The following is a 20,912-nucleotide window of genomic DNA, read 5'->3' as shown; positions in this document are numbered from 1 at the left end:
TAGCCCCTTTTATACTTGCAGACTGTTGTCATGTCTCCCTCTGTCTTTTCTAGATCAAACAAAATACTTTTGTGCCATCTCCACATCCTCTGCATCCATACTGATGTCTTCTAGACTTCTGATTATTCTACTTGCTTACCTCTGGACTCTCTATTCACGTGTTCTTGAGGTATGATGCCCAGAATTGGGCACATTATTTCAGCTAGGACTGTAAGTGCTGAAGTAGGATAGGAGGATTATTTTACATGTCTTGCAGACTACATTTCTGCAGATATATCACATCTTTTTGCAACAGACCAGCCAACTTGCTGTTTCCTAGCTCCATTGGGTCTCCAAGGAAAAGCTTGATATGCTGATAAAATGACAGGCTGTGACTTGAAAACACACAGAGGACAGAGAAGCTGTGTAAAACACAGCCATTTTACACAAGATTCAGTCCTTCCAACGCTTAAGTTATATGAACTATTTTACCAATGGGAGCATTCCCACTGAAGTCAACGATCATGCTCACGTTTACAAAATTTGGTTGCATAACTAATGATTGAAGGATAGGGCCAAGCTATTTCAGAGAAAACACAACGAAAAAACCCAAGTGGGAGTCTGGAATTCTCCTGCCTCTTGTGCCACTCCTTTCCGTTTAATCTGGTGTAGTATTTCTAAGGACAGGGACATGAGTGGGCAGGGAGACCCTGATCCAGTCCCTGGAAGATTTCTTGCAGGAAAGCAAATCTAGCAAATCTTTATTTAGAGGATGAAAACATTATTATCTCAAGGAACAAAGCAGAGCACAGAAATACCCACAGGAACACAAGTGTGGACAAATGCTAGTATGAAATATCATCTTCCCCTGGTCGCCCTAGTTTAGGTTTAGTGATGACAGCCATCCACTTACAGCACGCACTAAGCCATGACTATCTTCTTTTAACTGTGGTCACTTGTAGTCATACTGCCGCACACCTCTCTAAACAGAAGGGAAACGGATGCATGCTTACAAAAATTGTCTTTGACAATTTTAAATGGAGTGAATAATGAATCAGTTCAGGCTCAAAAGCCATAGAAGTCTCTCTCCCTTCCCCAACCCCTTACTACACACACCCTCTGTGATCTGAACATTAACTCTTAAGGACTATTGACTTAACATGATTCAGGGGTGGCTGGTTTGCATCAATATTTCTAAAATCCCCCTTATTATCTTGCATATGTCAAAGTTTGATAAGAAGGAAGAAGGATGAAGCTATTTATAATTCAGAATGACTGTTACCAAAAGGTATTTAAAGTCAAATCACACTGAGTCAGAGTTTACATTTAAATCAGCTTAAACAAAAGACACAGTTTGAAAACAATTAGTAAATCTGACAAAATTAACTTTGACCTTACAATCTTATAAATGCCACCACAGCTTTTCTTCTAGTGTCAGTATGCACGTGTGTCTGTGTGTGTATTTTGAGCAGTGCGCTAATTTCACAGCAAAGAGCCTTACTGAGATTCAACTCTCAGGAAAGAGTTATGCTTCACTGCTCAGGAGCTCCCCGTGGGGGGACGTGCTATTTCATTGCTTCATGGTGCTGGAAATCCATCTGTACAGACAAGTCAGATTAGTGTTTCATTATTCTTATTATTTCTGGTAAGCAGAAATATAAGTCTCCCAGCCCAGCCTTTTGGTAATCCTCACTCCTCAGCTCGCAAAGGAGGGTCTTTTTATGTTTCTTCCTAATTTCTCTTAGTCTCCCTCAAAATAAAACAAAACAAAACAAAAGAAACCCCAAACAGGTGAAAAATATAAACTCTCTACCTACCACTCAGCCTGGGAAAGGAAGTGGTAAGGCTTTGGTAAAAACACAAAAGATTTGCTGGTGAACATGTCAATTTGCTAAGTCAGGAGGCAATTTCCTTTTCCTCTGAATTTACCAGTCCAGCCATCAGCACCCCTTTGCCAGTTGGTGCCTGTGCTTTCCTTTTCTTGTCCCGACCATCTGCAGCCTTCCCTGGTGAGAGCAGTTTGCATGTCCTTCCTCTAGAAGGAGACAGTCCTTTCTGTAGTCTGAGCAGACCCAGCAGCTCGGTCTGCATCTCGTCTGAGCCAGCTCTTAGCAGCAGGTGGGACCAGAGCCTTCCTGAGGTCCCTTCCTTCCTAAGTGATCCCATGGTGTTCCCCCACCAAGCTGCCATTAGGCTGGAGGAGCTGACAGAACAGCTGGGAGGTCTCTTCTGGGCATCATGGTCTGGTGATCCTCCTAGCTGTCTTCCCAGTTGGGATGGCAAGGCTTGGGCAGGATCAGCCCTGTCCTTTCAGTCTCTCGTCTGCATGCCAGTTTTCCACAGTAAGGAGAGGTGGGGTGACGAGCCAGAGGGGCACCAAAGTGCCCACTGCCCAGTGGAGGAGCTGGAGCCCAGATCCCTGGCCCTGCAATGGCACATCCCAGCACAGAGGGCTTGACAAAGCCCAAAAGCTATAGGTGAACTATATAGGCTTGCTCTTCTCGCTGCTGTAGATAGCTGTTGCTGCTGAGCTTCTGCTACAGATGGGCAACTTCCTCCATTTCGCCTTCTCATCATGATCTTTTCTTGCAAGCTCCCAGTCAGACTCAGTCAATCTTTTTTTTTTCACAGGCTATTAAAAATTTCCATATGCTCAATGGAGCATCATATCCCCCTGATGCTCCTTCAGCTAGACCTAGAAGACATGACATATTCTCTCAGTAGATTTTACGGATGTAACACAGACTTAAATTAACTTTTTCTTATGCAGAGGAACCCACCATCCACCTTCCTAGACTCTTTCACGTATTCCCTCTTTCCACACTGAAGGATACCAGGCATCTGCTAGCTGAGCTTTCTGCCATCTGTCCCCAGCCATCTTTTCCAGCCTGCTCATAACATTTTGAAGTGTATTCCTTGATTGTTACCCCTCCCTGGACATATCTGTGAGATTACAGCAGGTGTCTGGACATAGTTTGTCCATTGCTGACAAGCAAAAGTTAAATGCCCCACCTCCATTAGTCTGCGAACTTAGTTTTTGAATGCAGCATGCAATTCACACAATCCATGAGACCAAATTGCCAATTTGTTGTTCCAAATTGATTTGTAATTGCTTTAAAACCTGCCCTTTAATAAATGTTGCTTTAGTCCTGCTGGCAATTGTATTCCTGATCTCTTTAGATAGAAAATGGCCTTTCATGTAAGTTTTAGAAAAATCTAATGTGCAGGCTGTTTTTGAAGTTTATTAATAGATTTAAAGATTAACCTATTAATTTAAAATGAATTATACTTTGCTTTCAGTCCAAAACTACATTTATTGATGTAGTGACAGTCACTTATGAATGCTTTTGTTGAAAAGCACTATCCCTCTTGGCTCCATTTATCTTCAGAAGACAGCTCCAGAATATGAGCTTTCATTAAAAAAAAAAAAAAAAGTCACCCATTATGGCACTAAAAATGATTTTGAGAACCTGAACCGAAGTATGATGGCTTGCCTTCCATAGCCTGGAGACAGTGTAAAACTATAGCCGTGCTGTGTGAACCACTTCATTCATCTCTGCCTTCACTTTGACTTGCTCATTTGTTATTTATTTACACGCTATAGGCCAGACTCTCTCCTGTGCCAGAGCTCCACTCAGTGCAGTTTGGAGACGGGTCATAAGGAAGTCATTACAGCTCTCCCCGATTTTGTGAGCGCTCCTGGCCTCCACACGATTTCTCCTGGTTGCCAGGCAGTCCTATGTTAGACCTCGAACAAGGCTCTTAATGGTGCATGAACTTCAATGTGACTTAAGAATACACCAAAACTGTGGCATATCCTTCTTTTTCAGGTGTATGCAAACTTTAATAAAAGTGGCCTGATTTTGTAAAAATCCTGACAGCTGAGTTTTCTGAGCCTTCACAGTGCGTGATATAGTAAAATTTAGGCCATTTTTGAAGACACTTAATCCAAATACTGATTCAGAATCATAGGCAGCTGTTTGTGATGGAAAATAATTCACAACTCTGTTTGTTCAATGCTTGGCACAACTGAGCTGGAGGCTTTCAGGAACTTCTGTAACATAAATATCGCTTGTAAAGAGACAGCATTGGAAGATCCTTCCCAAGACAAAAGGATAAAAATTATGGCAGGATGGATACCACTACTGGAAACCCTTTTTGCCTCACTCTCAGTTGGTAGTGAGCACTACTGCTCAGGCTTTTCCCATACAACTGCGGGATGTTAGAGAAGAGCCTGGAGAGCGGCCGCTGCGTTCTGAGCTCATCCCACCTACTTCAGGCACTCCAGAGAGGTGCCTGGTCACCATGGGCTACTTCTGTAGTTGGAGGAGAAAGATATCTCTGGATAGCAACTCGGGCCACTTGAGTTCATCACCTACTTTAAAGGGAGCTGAAAACAACTTGGATCCTAACATATGGGCTTCTGTGAAGTGTCTAAGGTTAAGTGAATGGGCTTTTTAACTATTTGTCTTGACGTCTGAATACACTGAATACTCTCACAGAAAGATAATGACGAATTTCCCCCTGTGACTTCGTGAATTAACTTAAATGTTTATTGTCTTGATTGTTTATTGTCTCACAAATATGACATTATTCTTGCAACAGTCCTGTTCAGTGACAGGACCTAATGAACACATAGGGAGCTGAGGCCCCAGGGGATAAAACTTGTGAGTTTCCACTCATCTTTTGGGCCTAGTATGAAATACTTGAGTCCTAATTTTTCCTTTTTTTTTTTTTTTTTCCTTGCTGTCACAGCATAGTTCCCTCTGACTGAAAAATTGCTCAGCCCACCTGTAGCAAGACCTGCAGTGTCTCCTCCAGCAGCCCTGTGCTAGATGCTCGGGCAGAAGCTACACAACACCACAAAATGTGTGTGAAGCCAATATCTCATGGATTCTGTCCCTCAGGCAAATACAGCTGTCCTGGTTCTGGCCAGGATAGAGTTAATATTTACCTGAGCTGGGTGGAGAACTGAAGCTGGTAGCCCCTATGGCTGGGATAGTTAACTAATTAGCTAACAGCTGGGGTTAATTTACCCAAATTAGCCAAAGGGCTATTCCATCCCATCTGACATCATGCTCAGTATATAAGTGAGGAGGGTGCTGAAGGGAGGTCCTCCTAGTTGGAAGAGACTGGATGTGGAGATCTGTTGTGAGCTATTATACTGTATTTGTGTTCCATCACTCTATTGTTTTCTTCTGTCATTACTGTTAAATTTACTTTTTGTTCAATCTCAACCCGCGTGTTTGGTTTTTTTTTTTTCCTGGTTTTCTTTTGTTTGTCAAATCTCCTCCTATTCTCTCGGAGAGTCGGGGGAGTGAGAGAGAGACTGCGTAGTTTGGTCCCCGTTGGGGCTGAACTACGACAATAGCTCAATAAGCCAAGGGACTGGAAAGTTACTGGGTAATGGGATAATTGATCTGCATGAAGATAGACAGTTGTGTACACTACATGTAGATAGTGCTTGCCCACCAGTCTCATTTAACTCAGAAAGCCTTGCTTACACACTAGCATGTATTTAGCAACCTGTTACAAGGTACAGGCACAGGGGGTCCTAGCTGAAGTTTCACCTTACTTTTAGCATTTTCTACTTTCTGACTGCTTGATACAGCAGCAATTTTACAAGTCTTTTTATAAAGTTCAAGTAGGGAGGCATTCCTACTTCAAATTGCAAAACCTCTGAAATACCACACTGAGACCAATATAGTTTGATATGTGTCTGCTTTTTGGAGGTTACTTTCACTGTGTACACTTAAGCTATTTGTGTTAACAGAGGAACAGGCAGAACTTGTGGCTTTTTATTTTCCTTGTGGACCACTATTAGCAGAGGATGAGACAAATGCCTTGCCAGTGGGTTTCAGAAATATTTATCTAAGGCAGTAAGACAGTTAACATCAACTCACTTGGGTTCCACCTCAGCCTTTGAAGTCCTCTCCTCCTGTCTGATGCTTCCCTCCTTCTAGACTCGCTCCTTTCTCCTCTACATCCCTGCCTCTTCCTCTCAGCTTTATTCTGCACACCTGCCTGGTCCAGATCTCTCAGATCTTCCTTTCTCGTCCCTGTTTCTTTGCTTAAATTGTCCTCATGCACTGTGTCAGCCCCTTGCTTCTCCCACCTCCTCAACCAATTTTCTGTCCATATAGTCTCAGGCTACCATTCTCAGAATGGATTTCTGAGAAAATTTTAGCTGCTAAAAGCAAAATCTGTATTCAGTACACTTAGTCTGATTTTTCAAAGCAGCAGGATCTGGTTAGATTTGAGTGAAAGCAGTGGTACATACCTGATCAGCACAAAAGACCGCTTCCCTACCAAGTCTGAAGTGCCTTCTGGAAAGCATGAAGGCATATGGAGAAGAGGTTGTCAACATTAAAACAAAGAAAGAAAGAATGAAACAATATATTTCTTCCCCCAGTGCCTGGCTCAGAAATAGATGAAGTATTTTGCTCCATTAAACAAATAAAGATCAGCTTGAGGCATGGAAAATAACAGTACAGCCAGTTAAAGTCTGACAAAGCTATGAGCAGCCAGAGACAGTTAGAGATCTCAGGAACTTTCACAGGGGATGCATAGCTTTGCCTCTCATAACAGCAATGTTCCCTTTAAGACCAGCAAACAGGTCGGCTGGTCTTAAGGAGAGCGACTTCCAGATGTGTCTCAGTGTAGGTATTACTTGCTGCTGTGCAGTGACAAATGGCACAGTGTCAGTGCATGCCAGCTCACAGCCGTTGGGGATCAGTCAGGGGACTCTACACAGAGTGGGGGCACAGATTGCTTCTTCTCTTCCCCAGGCTCCCTCCCCCAGAAGACTTCAGGAAACGTTATTCACTGGGACGAAACTGGGAACCATGTCAGGGGCAATGTCCCTAAACTGTCTTGTAACTTTGCATTAGATCAGTAATGCAGAACTTGTGTGCTTCCACCTTATTTTAGCCATCTCACCTGGATGTCTATTTCTATAGCCAAAGAAGAGAAGTGGGCTCCAGAAGAGTCATTCAGCCCAACTTGGGCAAGCAAACAAGCCAGTCCCTCAGCCCAGCACACACAGTCCTGCCTTACCTTCCACAGAGGCCTGAGCCAGGTACACTTCTTTTTGTGGCAACACTTGTCTTAGAAACTTCAGTAAAGAAAGAGAACCAAATGCAAAAACGTTTCTCAGGCTTACCCTGCCTGAAGGAGGCATTTGTACCTAGCAGAGCTCCTGCCATGGAAGGTGTGCCAATCTGCACCAGCACTGCACCACTTATCACACCAGTCCCGCCTAGCTGGGTCATCCTGTGGACCTCATTAACGTTTTTGAAGAACTGGTTCCTAAGGTGGGAGAGAAACACATTTGTTGCCTGGGGTGGCTCTGAGATTATAAATCATATGGTAACCCCATGTAAATGCCTTATAGAGCTTTTAATGAACTGGATCCCATAGGTGAAAGCCAACAGCAATATTAGAAATGGTGTTTATTTTATAGCCTAGAAACTGCATTTTAAATGCTAGTATAGGTTTATATGACAGTTCTATTAAATATAAAATAGACCCATTACAAAGAAAGCCCTTTACATCTACTTTTATCTGTGTCTAAATGGCATGCCCAGCTCTGCGATTCCTCAAATGAGACATTTTTAGAACTTTATTTATGTTACAGCCATAACAAACTAGCAACTAGAAAACTATAATGGGCACAAACGGCTAATAAAAATGAGATTGTTGAAAAATACTTCTTAATAGCAATTTAGAAAGGATCCTGATAAAACAGAACTGAGGCTCCATTTCCCTGGAAGTTTGCCACTGCTGTAATCACAGCCATTTGGCAACAGGTACTCCCCCTCTTCCATCTTCTGTGACCATTTTCCTCTGAGTCTGCCGAAAGCCAAGTACCCTGAGGTTATTCCCCCACCCTGCCATTAGTCAGTTGGTGCTTACTGATCCAGAAACAACCATAGGGAGTCCCCTTTTCTCCCCTCCCACTGTGCACCGGGTGACATGTAGGGGGTGGCATCTCAAGGACGTTGTCGCTTGCTTCGTGAGGATCAGAGCAGCAAGGCAAGATCTGTTCCAGATGTGCAGAGGGTGCCCGGTTTCCTTCTGAAACCTGCATCACTTCTCTGAGGAACTGATCTGTTTACACAAGCCGACTAAGATGAGCAGGTCAAACTTTCTGTTTATAGACTGAAAACTATTTTGCCCTGAGCTCAGTAAGAGCTCTCCAGGAGAAAGATTGGGAGTTGAACTAATTTCTTCTGCAGGACAAGTTTTTGTGGGATTTTGACAATGACCATGTGGCTCTTGTGGTGTCAGGGGGAAACTTCCTACCACTCGAGGAAAACAGGCCTTCTTCCAGATGTGCACTTGTCTACAGCAGACCTACTCACTAGTCAAGAGAGGCAAGAGCAAGGCATCACATTCAAGGAAAGGTCGAAGTCCTTGGTCTTATCTAATTGCAGATAGTGATGAATATCCTTGAAAGAAATTGATCTCTTAACTAGTTCAGCATTGTATCTACCTAAGGAGCAAAAGTTCCTCCTAATGAGGTTTTATAACCCATGGAAAACAACCAAGTTTTAGAAAAAATGCCGAAGTTTTTAGTAAAGAATCAGCAAGGGCTGAAAACACTGTACAGTGCATTGGAAAGAAGATGGTGATATTGAGGGGAAAAAAAAATACATCATTGCGTTGCTTAAGACATACACTGGAAGTTGGGTGTTCATGACACTATTTTAGGCTTATAGAGCAAGAGATAGTCCCAGCTCCAAGCAAAGTAAGATTTAAAACATTGTGGGAAGCCACTTACCTGGCTTCCCCAAGGAGGCTGCCAGAAGCACTAGAAATAGCACCCACCATTCCTAGCACCCACATGCTAGGAATCTCAACCCAGCTCCCTCCTGACCAGGCTCACAGCTTTCTGCAGCCTTACACTCTGACTCATCCATCACGCTTGCTCCTTATTTACTTTGCAATGAAGGCTATACATTATGTCCTTACAAATTCTTTTTTTTTTAATGCCAAATAGATTGAGCAGTGTAGCCTGAACTATCTGACATTGGTGTTATGTGCAAAATAGAGCACACAGAGATAGAAAAAGAGCTTTGATAATACAGGTAGAGGTAGACATGCAGGTACACATACAGATCCAGGTATAAACGCAAGCGATAGCTGTTCGGTGCACTGTGAGGCTGTATGAGTATTGGGATTTGCAAAAGCTCAGTTCATTGCTGCTTTGTGGATGTCAGCATAAAGCATTAGGCTTCAGATAGACCACTGTTTGCTTTTGCACTAAAAATGAAAAATTTGGCCAAAGACTAAACAAAAGAGAAAAAAAAATCTATTAAACAAAATTGTGGCAGTGAAAGTGGCAGGAACTGCAGAGGCAGCATCTGTTTAGAGCTGGGCTGATCACAGAGTGCGGATTAGCCTGGCCCGTAAGTAGCAGGGCTTCCACTGTAAATGCAGACAAACATTTTTTCTTTTCTTGTTTTTGTTCTGAGAGAACCAAGGAAAATAACACAAGTATTTCCCCTGAAAAATTTTAGCTAACATGAACATTAGTATAGGTTCACAGCCCGTTAACTGATCCAGTAACACAGGACCCTAGTTTATTTGAACTGGTCCTGAGGCAATTAGCAAAACAGAAAGAGTAAGCAAAATTTGGGTTGCTTTATTCTCAGGAGTAGTCAATAAGAATACTTGTGTGAGCAAGACAAGTAAGATCTGACCCAAAGAAAATACATTTGGCAAATTCATGTAAACCGGAAAGTCAGTAGCAGCTGTTGAGAAATCGTAGTCATATTTTTAAGTTGTCCTGCTGAGGATTGCCTTTAACCACATCTCTCCTCCCCTTTCTCTCTCCCCCTTCTCCCAGACTTTTGTCCCAAGTACTTAATTGTGAGTAAAATATTTGTATTGGGAAGACATCAAAGGCACTGATTTTAGAAATTCAATTTTATATAACGCAAGACCCCTGAACTTTAGAGAAAGTTCATTTCATCAGCTATCACTAATCATCTGTGAGTCTGGTACTCTACCAACTAAAACATAGTACTATGAATAATGGATTTTCCCCACATCTGAAGTGTAAGAATAATTACAAATATGAATACCGGCAATGATGGTGCTTTGCGTGATTCTATTTTCTGATTTGGCAATGAAGTGCAGAAATAAACCAATACTTTTGCTTTAAAAAATGGGTAGCCTGTAAAGCCAGAAAGTGTAAAACAAGTACTCAGTGAAAGGGAGGGTTTGCACATCTGTTCTAGCTGTTATTTCTTTGAATCTTCCTCCCCCACTGCTCTTCATCTCTGATGTCTCACTCAAATTATGACATTAGAAAGTGCCAAGTGCCTGGTAGTAGAGAGAAAAAAGGCCCTCTACTCCTACCTCTCTGGGAGCGAGGATGTTAACACTTTAGGGAATGAGCCATTGGTGTAATTACAACATTTTCACCTTTACTTGAAGTGGTGTGATTAGAAGATGGGAGGTTCACCCTGAGGTAGGATCCGCTGTGTTCCTGCTGCCTCCAGTGATGTGGAACAGCCACTTGGTGACAGGGAAAGGAGATGCTCTTGGAAACATCCATCCCTGTCAGAGGAGAGCTTTCCTCCTCCTTTTCCAGCAGAAGAAGCAGAGAGATATTATCACTTTTTTTTTTTCGCAAATGCCATGCATACATACAGAGTATGATACTTCACTGGCTGATAAAAGTGCATTTAAGGCAAGAGTAGCCAGGGCAAACATCTCTCAAAATAGATACAGTGGTGACCAGCAAAAGCAATTTAAAATTAATAGGGCCATATACGTTATTTAATGAAAGGACAGTTATACAAGACTTCTGAAAAAGGAACAGTAGTGATTTAAAATACAACTTTGATCAGATGCTGGAGTTATATTTTCTACGCATAAAGAATAATCTCTTTCTTGGATGACAGAAATAGGAAAAATCAGTAGTGCAAGAAGGAAAATGAGTCAATACTGCAAAAAGGAGCACATTGTTCAGTTCTAATCTGTGGCAAGCTACTTTTAAAATGAAAACCAAATGGCAGCTGCTCCCAGAGATGTAAAGGTATAATTCACAGTAAAACCAAAGAAACATTCATATATCTCCTGGAGATACCCCATGCACAGAAGAAAGGAATGGCAAAATTAGGTACTCACCATTCTGTGTGATGATGGCAAACCTGTCTCTGTGAGAACTGGCATTTTATTGGTCACCAACTGCATTGTTTCTGTCATATACAGTTACAGATCTCTCTAGTTGTATAAATCAGTGTTTTATCATTAATATCAGTCAGAATGCATCTCCTGAGAATGAGAAACTACAGGAAGAAAATTGCACTCTACATTCATCTCCCAAGTCAGAATTCTGTTGATATTGTTTTCCTGATCAGCTCTGGAGCACATGCTTGGTTATCTTCTACAAATTCAGAGATCTTTGTTACAAAATCTCAGTTCAAAGTAAAAGACTGGAGTGAGAGATCTTCTATTAACATTTGTGGCGCTTTGTTTGGTAATACTTTTCCATTCTGAAGGTATGCATCTAGTATCAGTATTTTCAATGTTTTCCAGTTTGCAGACCCCTGAAAGTTTTCCCAGTGAAATATGGGTAGCTGCATAGGCAGCTTAAACTATTCCTATTTGACTATACGTTTGTTTTTCATAGCTACCTTTTGCAGATCCCACAGTAATGTTTTTCCCCATGGATCTTCAAGAGTTTTCTGCCCTCATGTTAAAACTCAGGTCTTACACTGGTAATAAACAAACTTCAAAAGATTTAGGTTGCATTTATTTAAGCACCAGGAATCTGAAGATATTCCAGAACCTTTTGTGTCTGAAGTTTTTGAGGAAAGAATAGGTTGTTGCTTTTTAACTGGTTAACTAACATTGGGGGAAATGCTATCAGTTGTCTTTTTTTTTTTCATTTTTAGCTACAAAATACAGTAAAAAATTTCTCTGCCACTTGCAGATCATGGAAGGTTGCAGAGACTGAGTTATCCTATTTTGAACTTCAGAATGGCTTCTAGTTGTATTATTTTTAGAAACTAGAACTAGAATAAGAAGAATATTATCATATGTATACAGCAATTTAGACAAACTCTCCTCTCCTTTTTAAGCTTTTCGAGAAGAGTTAGACATGTAGATCTTAGTTTAGGCAGTAAGAGGATTAAGGATTAATCCAGGCCATTGTCAGATCACTTTTCAAAAATAAGAATAAGCACATTTTATTCTAAACACTTAAAGAGAATACCAGTTACAACCAGTACAAGTGATACAGAATGAAAAAGGTCAGTGAGCAACAAGGTAGCTCTATGTTCTTCCTTCTTCAGAAACTGCACTTATACTGAAAATGTATGAACATATATCGTGTTTTATATAGTCAAATGACTTCTCTCCTAGGAGATCATAGCTTATTTAATGTCAGGAAGAACTTATTAGGGAAAGAAAAATAGCATCCTAGAAAGAGCAAATCTCTTGACCTGGTAGCACATTTATGCAGCTGAGACTAGTTTTCAGCTCTCCTGATTCAAAGCTCTGTTTCCTAAATCCTAGATTGTACCAAATGGGGGAATTAGTCATATTGGGCACCATAATGAGATGAAATCAGAAAAGCTGTTCTGCGAGGATGGTCCTACAGTACACTTTAAGGCTGGATCTTTAGAGCTGCGTGGTTAATTCCAAAACCCAACTTGTTTGAAAGATGTGGCTTCTAACAGGAACACGAATAAGCTTTCTTACAGGTGTTTGGTAGCAACCTTCCTCTTCTCAATGCCCAGAGGAACAATCTGACGATACTTTTAAAATTGCAGCTCAGTTTTCTGCTGGCTTATATCTGAAATCAATAATGCAAAATTGTTTGGCCAGATATAATTTGAGGACCAACAGGGTGCCTGTTAGCTCCTTCTTCCATGTCCTGCACCTTCATCAAACCTCTCATTTCTATTTGTCTTTTACACAAGTAAGTCAGATGTTCCACTGCTGTCCCTGCAGAGTAACTGTGTCACTGGCTGAGGCTCACAGCCTGGTTGATTGCATGGGCATTGCAAGTGTCTCCTTCTTCTCACCACTCCACTTTTTCACTAACGGTTAAAAAAAAAAAAAAAAAAAGGGAGAAAAGTGCCTTGGTAACTTGATGGGGAAGATAATAAAGATCTAAACTGTTACCTCTCCTCCCAAAAGATGCAAACTAAACCACCCATTGATCTGGGAGGAACTAATTAGGAAGCCAAAACCAAGCACAACAAATCATGGAAAACATCTGCAAGTAACTTCAGCTAAAATACATGATGGGAGGGTTTTCTGTCTCAGATAGCCCTGAGTTCAACTTTCACCAAGAGCAAGGACTGCTCCTGGGTGACGACCACCACCTCTGCTTCAGTGACTTGAAGATCAGGGATTCAGGGCTCATGTCATCCTCAGTGCATGCAAAAAGACCCTGCTATCCTCCATGTCAGTGAGGAATACTGTCTCAATAGCGAGCGGCTGCTTTCTGTAAGAGTATTTTTAGAGTTGCAGAAAGAAATGTTGAAGGTAAGATGGCTGTGTACAGAGAAAGATTATATTCCAATAATCACTTCAAAGAGAATGAGGAGGAAGGCATGTTTCTAATTTCTATACAAAAACAAAGGAAGTAATTTCTTTCAATGGTTTTTTTTATTTGTTTTTCAAATTGCACAGAGCTCAACTTTAAAAATAATAATCTTTCTTGACAGCCATTTAATAATTGTTAGTGATCTATAGCTTTATTATAAAGTACTCATCTAATGATGTATTTCCTTTACCCTAAGGGCCAAGTACAAAGCAGGGAAATTATCTTGGTGATACTTTTAATAACTTCCTGTGGGATTGCAAACTCTGGCTGAAGCTGTCTCTGCAAAAGAGTTAATCATGTAATTTCACAGATTAGACAACACAGGGTTACTAATGAGAAACTTCAGTTCAGTGATAAACCCTTTTTTTTCCAAGAATATTTTGAGAGGCCTGTAACCTTTGGCTGACACCCAACGAGGCTATTAGTTTAACCATGGGATGCACTAACAAATGTAGAAGAGTCAGCAGAACTTTTCCTTCTGAACATTGCTTGTAACCCTCTGTGAAGAAGCCTTCGAAAACCCAGAAGGGAGAGACGGAAGGGAAAAATCAGGCAAAAAGAGGCTGACTTATTAGCTTCTGATAATTGGCAGGGCTTCAGCTTCCAGTTTCTTTTCAACAACGTCCGCTCACTATAGCAACCCCGGATCCCATTTAAATGTCATGCTGCCCTCTGTTCTATAAACATGTATCATCCATCACTAAATATTTAGATCTGAATTGTTGGAGCTGAGTTCTGTGCCAGGGGTAAGGGGATTAATTCCTTTCAAAGCCCTCACATGATGGATTTTCACTGAAGTAAACATCCGAGAAGAGCTCACACTACGGCCATAAAATATATAAATAAAGTTTAAAGTTTAATTAAGTCAACATTATTTAAAGTGGTTGTCATATTTTATGGTGAACTCTTTGTGTTTATTTTGTATGACTCCTCATAAATAGTCTCTTCCCTTCAGACAAAAGGCACGGCTGGGTTAAAGTTAAGGGTTCCATGCATGGTACGGGAAGGAGGATCTCCCGGGGCTCGGGGGATCCAAAATGCGCCATATCGGGCCTTCTGCTATCTCGTGTCTTCCTAATGAGCTGAGATGTTGTGCAGACACAGGAAAAGCATGGCGGAGTTTACAACAGACGTGACACAGTGAAGTCCTTTGAGTGGCTATCTGGACACAGTGGAGGGAGTGCCTCATCCTGCTCAATCCAAAAGCCACTGATGCCAGGCAGGCAGTGGGGAAGGAGCGAGGGCTTGGAGGGGGGAGGTCGAGAGGGGCAATCCCTCCCACCTCCACCGGCAAGGGGATTGCATTGGGGATGGCATTGTTCCTATTCCTTTCCTGCCCTTCCTTCTCCCTAAACAAGTGCCCCAGCCCTGCGAGGTGTACTTTTGAGAGGAAAAATGATATGATGTTGTTATATGGCCTAATCCTTTGCAACAGAAAGAGTAATTTTAAATGTGGAAGAAAATAAGTGGAGAAATTAATCAAAGTGATTGCTAATCGATGCTCTCCCGTAGGGAGGTCTTTTAAAGCCCTGTCAAGGACTTCTGGATAATTAGGTAAGCACCCAGGCAAGAAAGGTGAACTAAAAGATAGAGCTGTAGGTCAAACATGAGGAAAACTTGCATTCAACTTCTGCACTTCCTTAGCTGCTGTTGGGCAGCTCCTGCCCACGCGCTCTGCCTCTGCTCCCCATCTGTACATCAGCAGTGGGTTACATCTCAGTTAAGGGGCTTGTAATTAGGGCAAACACAAAACTGGTGTGAGATGCTCATATTCTTGAGAGACATGTGCTGTGTAAGATTAAGACTTCTTTCTTTCTCTCTCAGGATTTTTGGTGTCTGTGAAAGGGGACTAGAAATGTTGCCAGGACAGTAGAGCTAAAAGACAGGACTAGTAGCAGACAGGACTAGTAGCAGAGGTACCAGCTGTGACAGGAGTTTGTCACTTATCTCCTACACGAATGAGAACAGGTCATTTGGTATTTCTGTTTCTTACCAATAAAACTGGAGTAACAGCATTTTATCTTGTTTAACCTGCTTCAAATGTAAAGTTCCTGCAGCAAGGCTGTTTTTTTTTTACACTGTGTATGTAGTGTTCACACCAAAAACTTCCAGTCTCTGGAAATAGTCACCTATAGCTGCTGTCACGCTGCAAACATTGAAGGAGGAGAAGACCATATTTCCTCTTTTGGTTCCAGTTATTCCTCTCTGAACAGCTTTTTCTGCAAACATGTGTGAAGTGCCAGAAAAAAATGCAGGTAAACATTATTCCTGTACCTATTCATGCACATTCATCATATACCTTTTTATAAAGTACCTGTGTATGCATGTCTGCATATGTAGACGCACACACACTTCACTGATTCTCAAATGTCCATGCTTAATCTATGAGCATGGACATGTTCGTTCAAATTCAGAAGCAAAGGTCACGCAATCGGTTTGTGAGCGGAAATGTAAGGCATGCTTTGTCCAGAAATGCAAACCAGACTGAACTGAATTTACCAGACAGTAAATTCTGTTTCTACAAATGAAACCACAAACAGTCAAAGGTGAAAAATCCCTCTGCTTTCCTTCTGTATCAGTACTGATTATGCTGCCCCAAAATCTTTAGCATTAGGTAACACAATCATGCTGAAGGTAGTATGAAATTTAATGAGGTCTTAATCTACATGACAGGTTAAAAGCTATGAGAGTTTCTAAGGCTCTATGTGGTATAAATGGAGTGCAAGCTAATATTATTTGATAAGATAGGAAGAGGCCCGGTTGAAGGGAAAGCATTTCCCTACAGGCTCTGGACTTTGGTTAGAAGTGAAACTGTTAAAACTAAAAAGACATAGAGAAATAACAAGAAAAAAAGAAATAAGGAAAAGGGAATAAAGAAAGAAAGAAAGCAAAGAGAGAAAGAGAGAGAGAAAGAAAGAGTGAAAGAAGAATGAATGAACTTCAAAGTAGAAAAAAAAAACAACTCCATCACTCCAGAGCAAGAGAACAGTTTGGAAAAAAACAGAGAGGGAAAAATGTTTAACCCTAACTTCATTTACAAGCAGTAAGGATTTGTCAAAAACTAGTTAAGGAGTGACTCCTAAAGAGGTTAATGGTGGTCAAAAGTCACCAGTGCTACTTTTAATGGCATGGAGTGAAATTCAGCCTGTGCAAAGAGCTAGCACTAAGCTTGTTTATCTCGTAAGCCCTGTCCTCCTCATTTGCCAGCCAGCAAAAGCTGCTCGCAGGGTCCAAGACTTCCTTTTTGAGCTGCCGGAACTGGGAAATGGGAGGCAGGTTTGATTGCACCACTATTTCTCACGCCGCAGAAGTATTGCAATGTGCAAGGATATTCATGTCTCACAACAGCCCCTGCTGCCCTTCCCTCGAGGGGGTTCCCACCTGTGGGTGCACGAAGTCACCACTTTGGGCCTCATGCGCTGAAAAAGTCCCACAGAAAGGACTAAGCCAGGACTGGCTCGTAGGCATTGTTTTAGCCTCACTCGGACGTGGAGATGAACTTAGATCCTAAGCCACTGACCACACTTGTGACAAGTTGTGTTTTATTCTGTTGTGCTGCTTTCCAAAGGCCAGCCAGGTAAGCCATCCATAATATGCACTATTAGTGTTAAATTCCTCTCTTCCCAACTTGTCCCCCCGCTTAAGTTGTCAGCTGCTTTGGCAAACAGCACCGCAGAAGCATGGCATTTCTCCTGCTGTTGGTCTTACATGTATGCATGAAAAAAGTTTGTCACTTAGTTTGTATCCCTGAGTACCTTGAAAATTGAGTGCTTAATGAACTATTAATCAATTTCTCAAATACTAGAGGTGGGAAGCAAATATATCAAAAGCTGTTGATACAGGCAAAAATACGCATTTTGAAAGTAAAACCAAAACCATGTACTATCTCACTAGTACTTTTATGGGAGTGGGTGGAATTTACAGGAAAAAAATACCGCATCTCATGACCGTTTCTGATGAGTCAAAAGTTTTCCCATAGGTCCCTTTGTGGCAGGTGTTGGATAAGCCAATGCCTTGTTCAATCAAGACCAACAGTATCTGCTACAAAGACAATACCCTGGAAGGGAGGAGGGGTTCAAGTAATTGCTTTTCCTGACAGGAACACAAAGCTACCAGATGGGGAAGTGATGATTAGGAAGTCTCTTTGCCCAATTAATATTGAATTTATAGAACTGCATGAAATAGCTCCAGTGAGGGAGACTGATGATGACTTATCCTAGTCAAGGGATTCATCATGGACTGGGAGAGAAAGGAGTAGGTCTGCGAAAGTGTAAATATGAACACTAGCCCTCAGTTTGGCATAAGTGCTTGTTGGCTGTGCTATGGACATTAGCTTTCTCTTTTTCCTTGACCAGAAATGCGATCGTTGTCAAACACACACTATATATTTGTGCAGAAATGTTTAGTTTTGACAAATCAACAGGTTTTGACAACAAAATAAAACAAAAAATCATTTTCACTGGTAAATTCTTAAGCAGCCCTAGCAGTCAATGCTCCCAGAATTGCTTTTAAGCGGCCAAATCATTCCCACAAGTATGAACATGCAGTTCCAGCTACTTTAATGGAATTTGCATGTGTATATCAAGGGGCAGGATTTGGCTCTTGGTCTAAAACACTTTGAGCACTTTTTAAAGAGAAACTCATTTAGCAGTGATGTAAGTCTTTGCAGTTGCTCTGTTTGGTCTATGCAAGATTCCAGTTTTATAAAATGGTATGAATACATGAAATGTATTTATATCTGGCTTTTATAGCAGTATGCAATCTCTAACAAGCCAATCGAGACCATCTCATTTAACTGATGTTTACCAAAACAGTTATCCCTCAACTGTAATCCTTTTATTCCAGTAAAAAATATTATGATTCTCTGTACTCAGATTTTTTTCTCATTTCACTGCTTTCACGCCAAGGGAATTCCAGTGATTTCAGTAAAGTTACCCTGGCATACAACCATTGCAGTGAAGTAGTAAATCAGCCTCTGTGGAAGAAATCTTACTCCATTGAACTCAGTGGGAACCTTGCCATTGATTTCAAGGGACCAACAATTTCACTGTAGCTCTATAAAATAATAACTTTTCTTTGTGTAGGTGTAAGATAAAGTTAATATCTCAGTTATAGTGACCAGATACGTACAGTATAATTACTGCTTCATTTCTCCATATACAGAAACAACAGAAAACTTTTAATCCTGATTTTCCTTTTAATTCTTACTAGTAAGTACAGTTTGGGCTACAAATACTTCTGGAGAAATCATTCAAAAAGGTATAAACGAGGTAGCTTCAGCATGAGCCTTATCCAATATATCCTTAAGTCAAAGTTTGATGTAGCTGACATAGATATTTCCTTAAGAGGAGTGTGAAAATAAACAGTGATGTGAAGTATTTGGATTTTACTTGTTTTTTTGGCAAACAACCTGGCCCTGATTCACCTCTCACTTAATTGTATCAGTGGTATAAGCGATAAAGTCAGATCTCATAATCTGGAAATAATAGAAGAATGAAAAAATACTGTGGAAATTTTAATAGGGTCTTGACTATGAGAACATAAGCTTGCAGTTTATCTGTTGAAGCACTTCTGGTAGGGACTGGCCTTCTCCAAGGTAGTGGCAGGAGATTCTCTGGGTGTACTCTGAATCTATATCTTTTTTTTTACTATCTATGACCAGACTCACATGCAGTGGATAAAAGCAGAGAAGAACTCATGAAGTTACTAAGAGCTTTTTGAATAGGCCTTCCAATGGTCCCATTGGGGATCCTATCTTGGAAGAAGATGCCAGAAGGGCTTGTCATGGTTCAGCAATACAGTGAAACCTGAAGGAGGACAAGGTTACTTTCCACAAATAAACTAAGGAGGAAGAGAGGAAGAAATACTATGAAGAGAAGAAATTTAAACAGATGGAAAATACTGTCACAAGGAGAAATGGTCCAGGAATTAATTTAGATTTCAAGGCAGAAAGTGGTTTCTGGGTCAGCTTTCCTTGAAGGCAGCAGATAAAAATGGGAATGTTCAAGATGGAGCCTGGTAAATGTGTTCACTGACTGTAGGAGATGGGATTTGTGAGAATGAGGAGTCACTCTGTGGCACAGGACCATCCTTTTAGTCTCAAATTCCTCTTCTCTAAATCAGGAATAGTTCTGCTGAAGACCCTGTTTCACAAAGCTGGTAATAAGTAAGAGTGTATTATCTCCTCCCCTATGAAAAATCACTTTAGTGGCTTTGTTCTAATATCTGAGTAGCCTCAGAAAACCTGTCTGCCACCAGAGGGATGAGCAATTCCTAAGGAAACAGGTATGTCCCACCCACATGCATGCTCCACTCCTCTCTGTATCTGGGATGCCTCATATAAAAAGTGTTGACAGCTCCAGTAGGGATTTTACAAGAGATTGCCATTCATATTCCACAAGGACCAAAAGATCCACATGGGAATATTTAATGTAAACAGTAATAGTTTCCCACATCTTTGTTTAGAGAATAGCCTGAGGATTTCTAAACTTTAGGATCATATTCATTCCAGAAGAATGGTTTCACTTCTAGCCGTATAAATCTTTCCTTTACTTAGATGATAATTTTTTTGCTTGTATCTGAATATTTAAATACAATATTCGGGTAATCAGAATGCCATGGGTAGAACAGGTAACTCTCACCTCATGTAGCTTTACTTTACAGTGAAAGACCTGATCTGCAGGAACGTTAGCTATCTACTATTATAGTGTGAGACGTGCCAGGCTTCCAGGAAACACAGTAGGTTTTTTTTTAAAATAAAAGAAATTAGGAAAAGGTTTCCCTGAGATTTCAAGATTGGACTTGCAAAGAAATCCAGGATTTAAAAATTAATGTTCCCCTCTCACCTAGGCTGGGCTCCTAATCACTGTGATTGGGCTGTGGAGCTTAGTACTCTTGAAAGCCCAGCCTTGCCGTTAAGTGCCTAAGAAGGAGCTGTTAGATACTGAGCTGTTTGGAGTATCTGCTCTGAAGCATCCAAAGTGCCATTTCTTTTAGCTTGCCTTTGGGATATTTTAAATGCCTTTTGGGCCTACTTAGCACTTTTAAACATTCCTAACTTCCTTAATAAAGCCTGCTGCTGTATCACACTTGTCACTGCTAGCCGCAATCTGATATAACACATGCAACCTCCCTTGGAATTATCAAATGCAGAGGAAGGGAGGAAAAGCTATCTTTTTGTTAAGAGATAATGGTACAGTATTGCTGACTTCTAGCATTCATGCATCAGTCTCACAGATGGCTATGAGACTGGAATACCTTTGTTTCCTTCCATTTGCCTGCTAATTTCTGATATTTTAATGCTCATATGTGTCGGCTCTTCTCCACAGCCATGTGGGCTTCAGAGCACCAGAAATGAACAGTT

The sequence above is a fragment of the Chlamydotis macqueenii genome, chromosome 3, assembly GCF_036417535.1.
Source record: "Chlamydotis macqueenii isolate bChlMac1 chromosome 3, bChlMac1.mat, whole genome shotgun sequence".
NCBI classification, from domain to species: domain Eukaryota; kingdom Metazoa; phylum Chordata; class Aves; order Otidiformes; family Otididae; genus Chlamydotis; species Chlamydotis macqueenii.
This window is presented reverse-complemented; position numbering follows the sequence as displayed.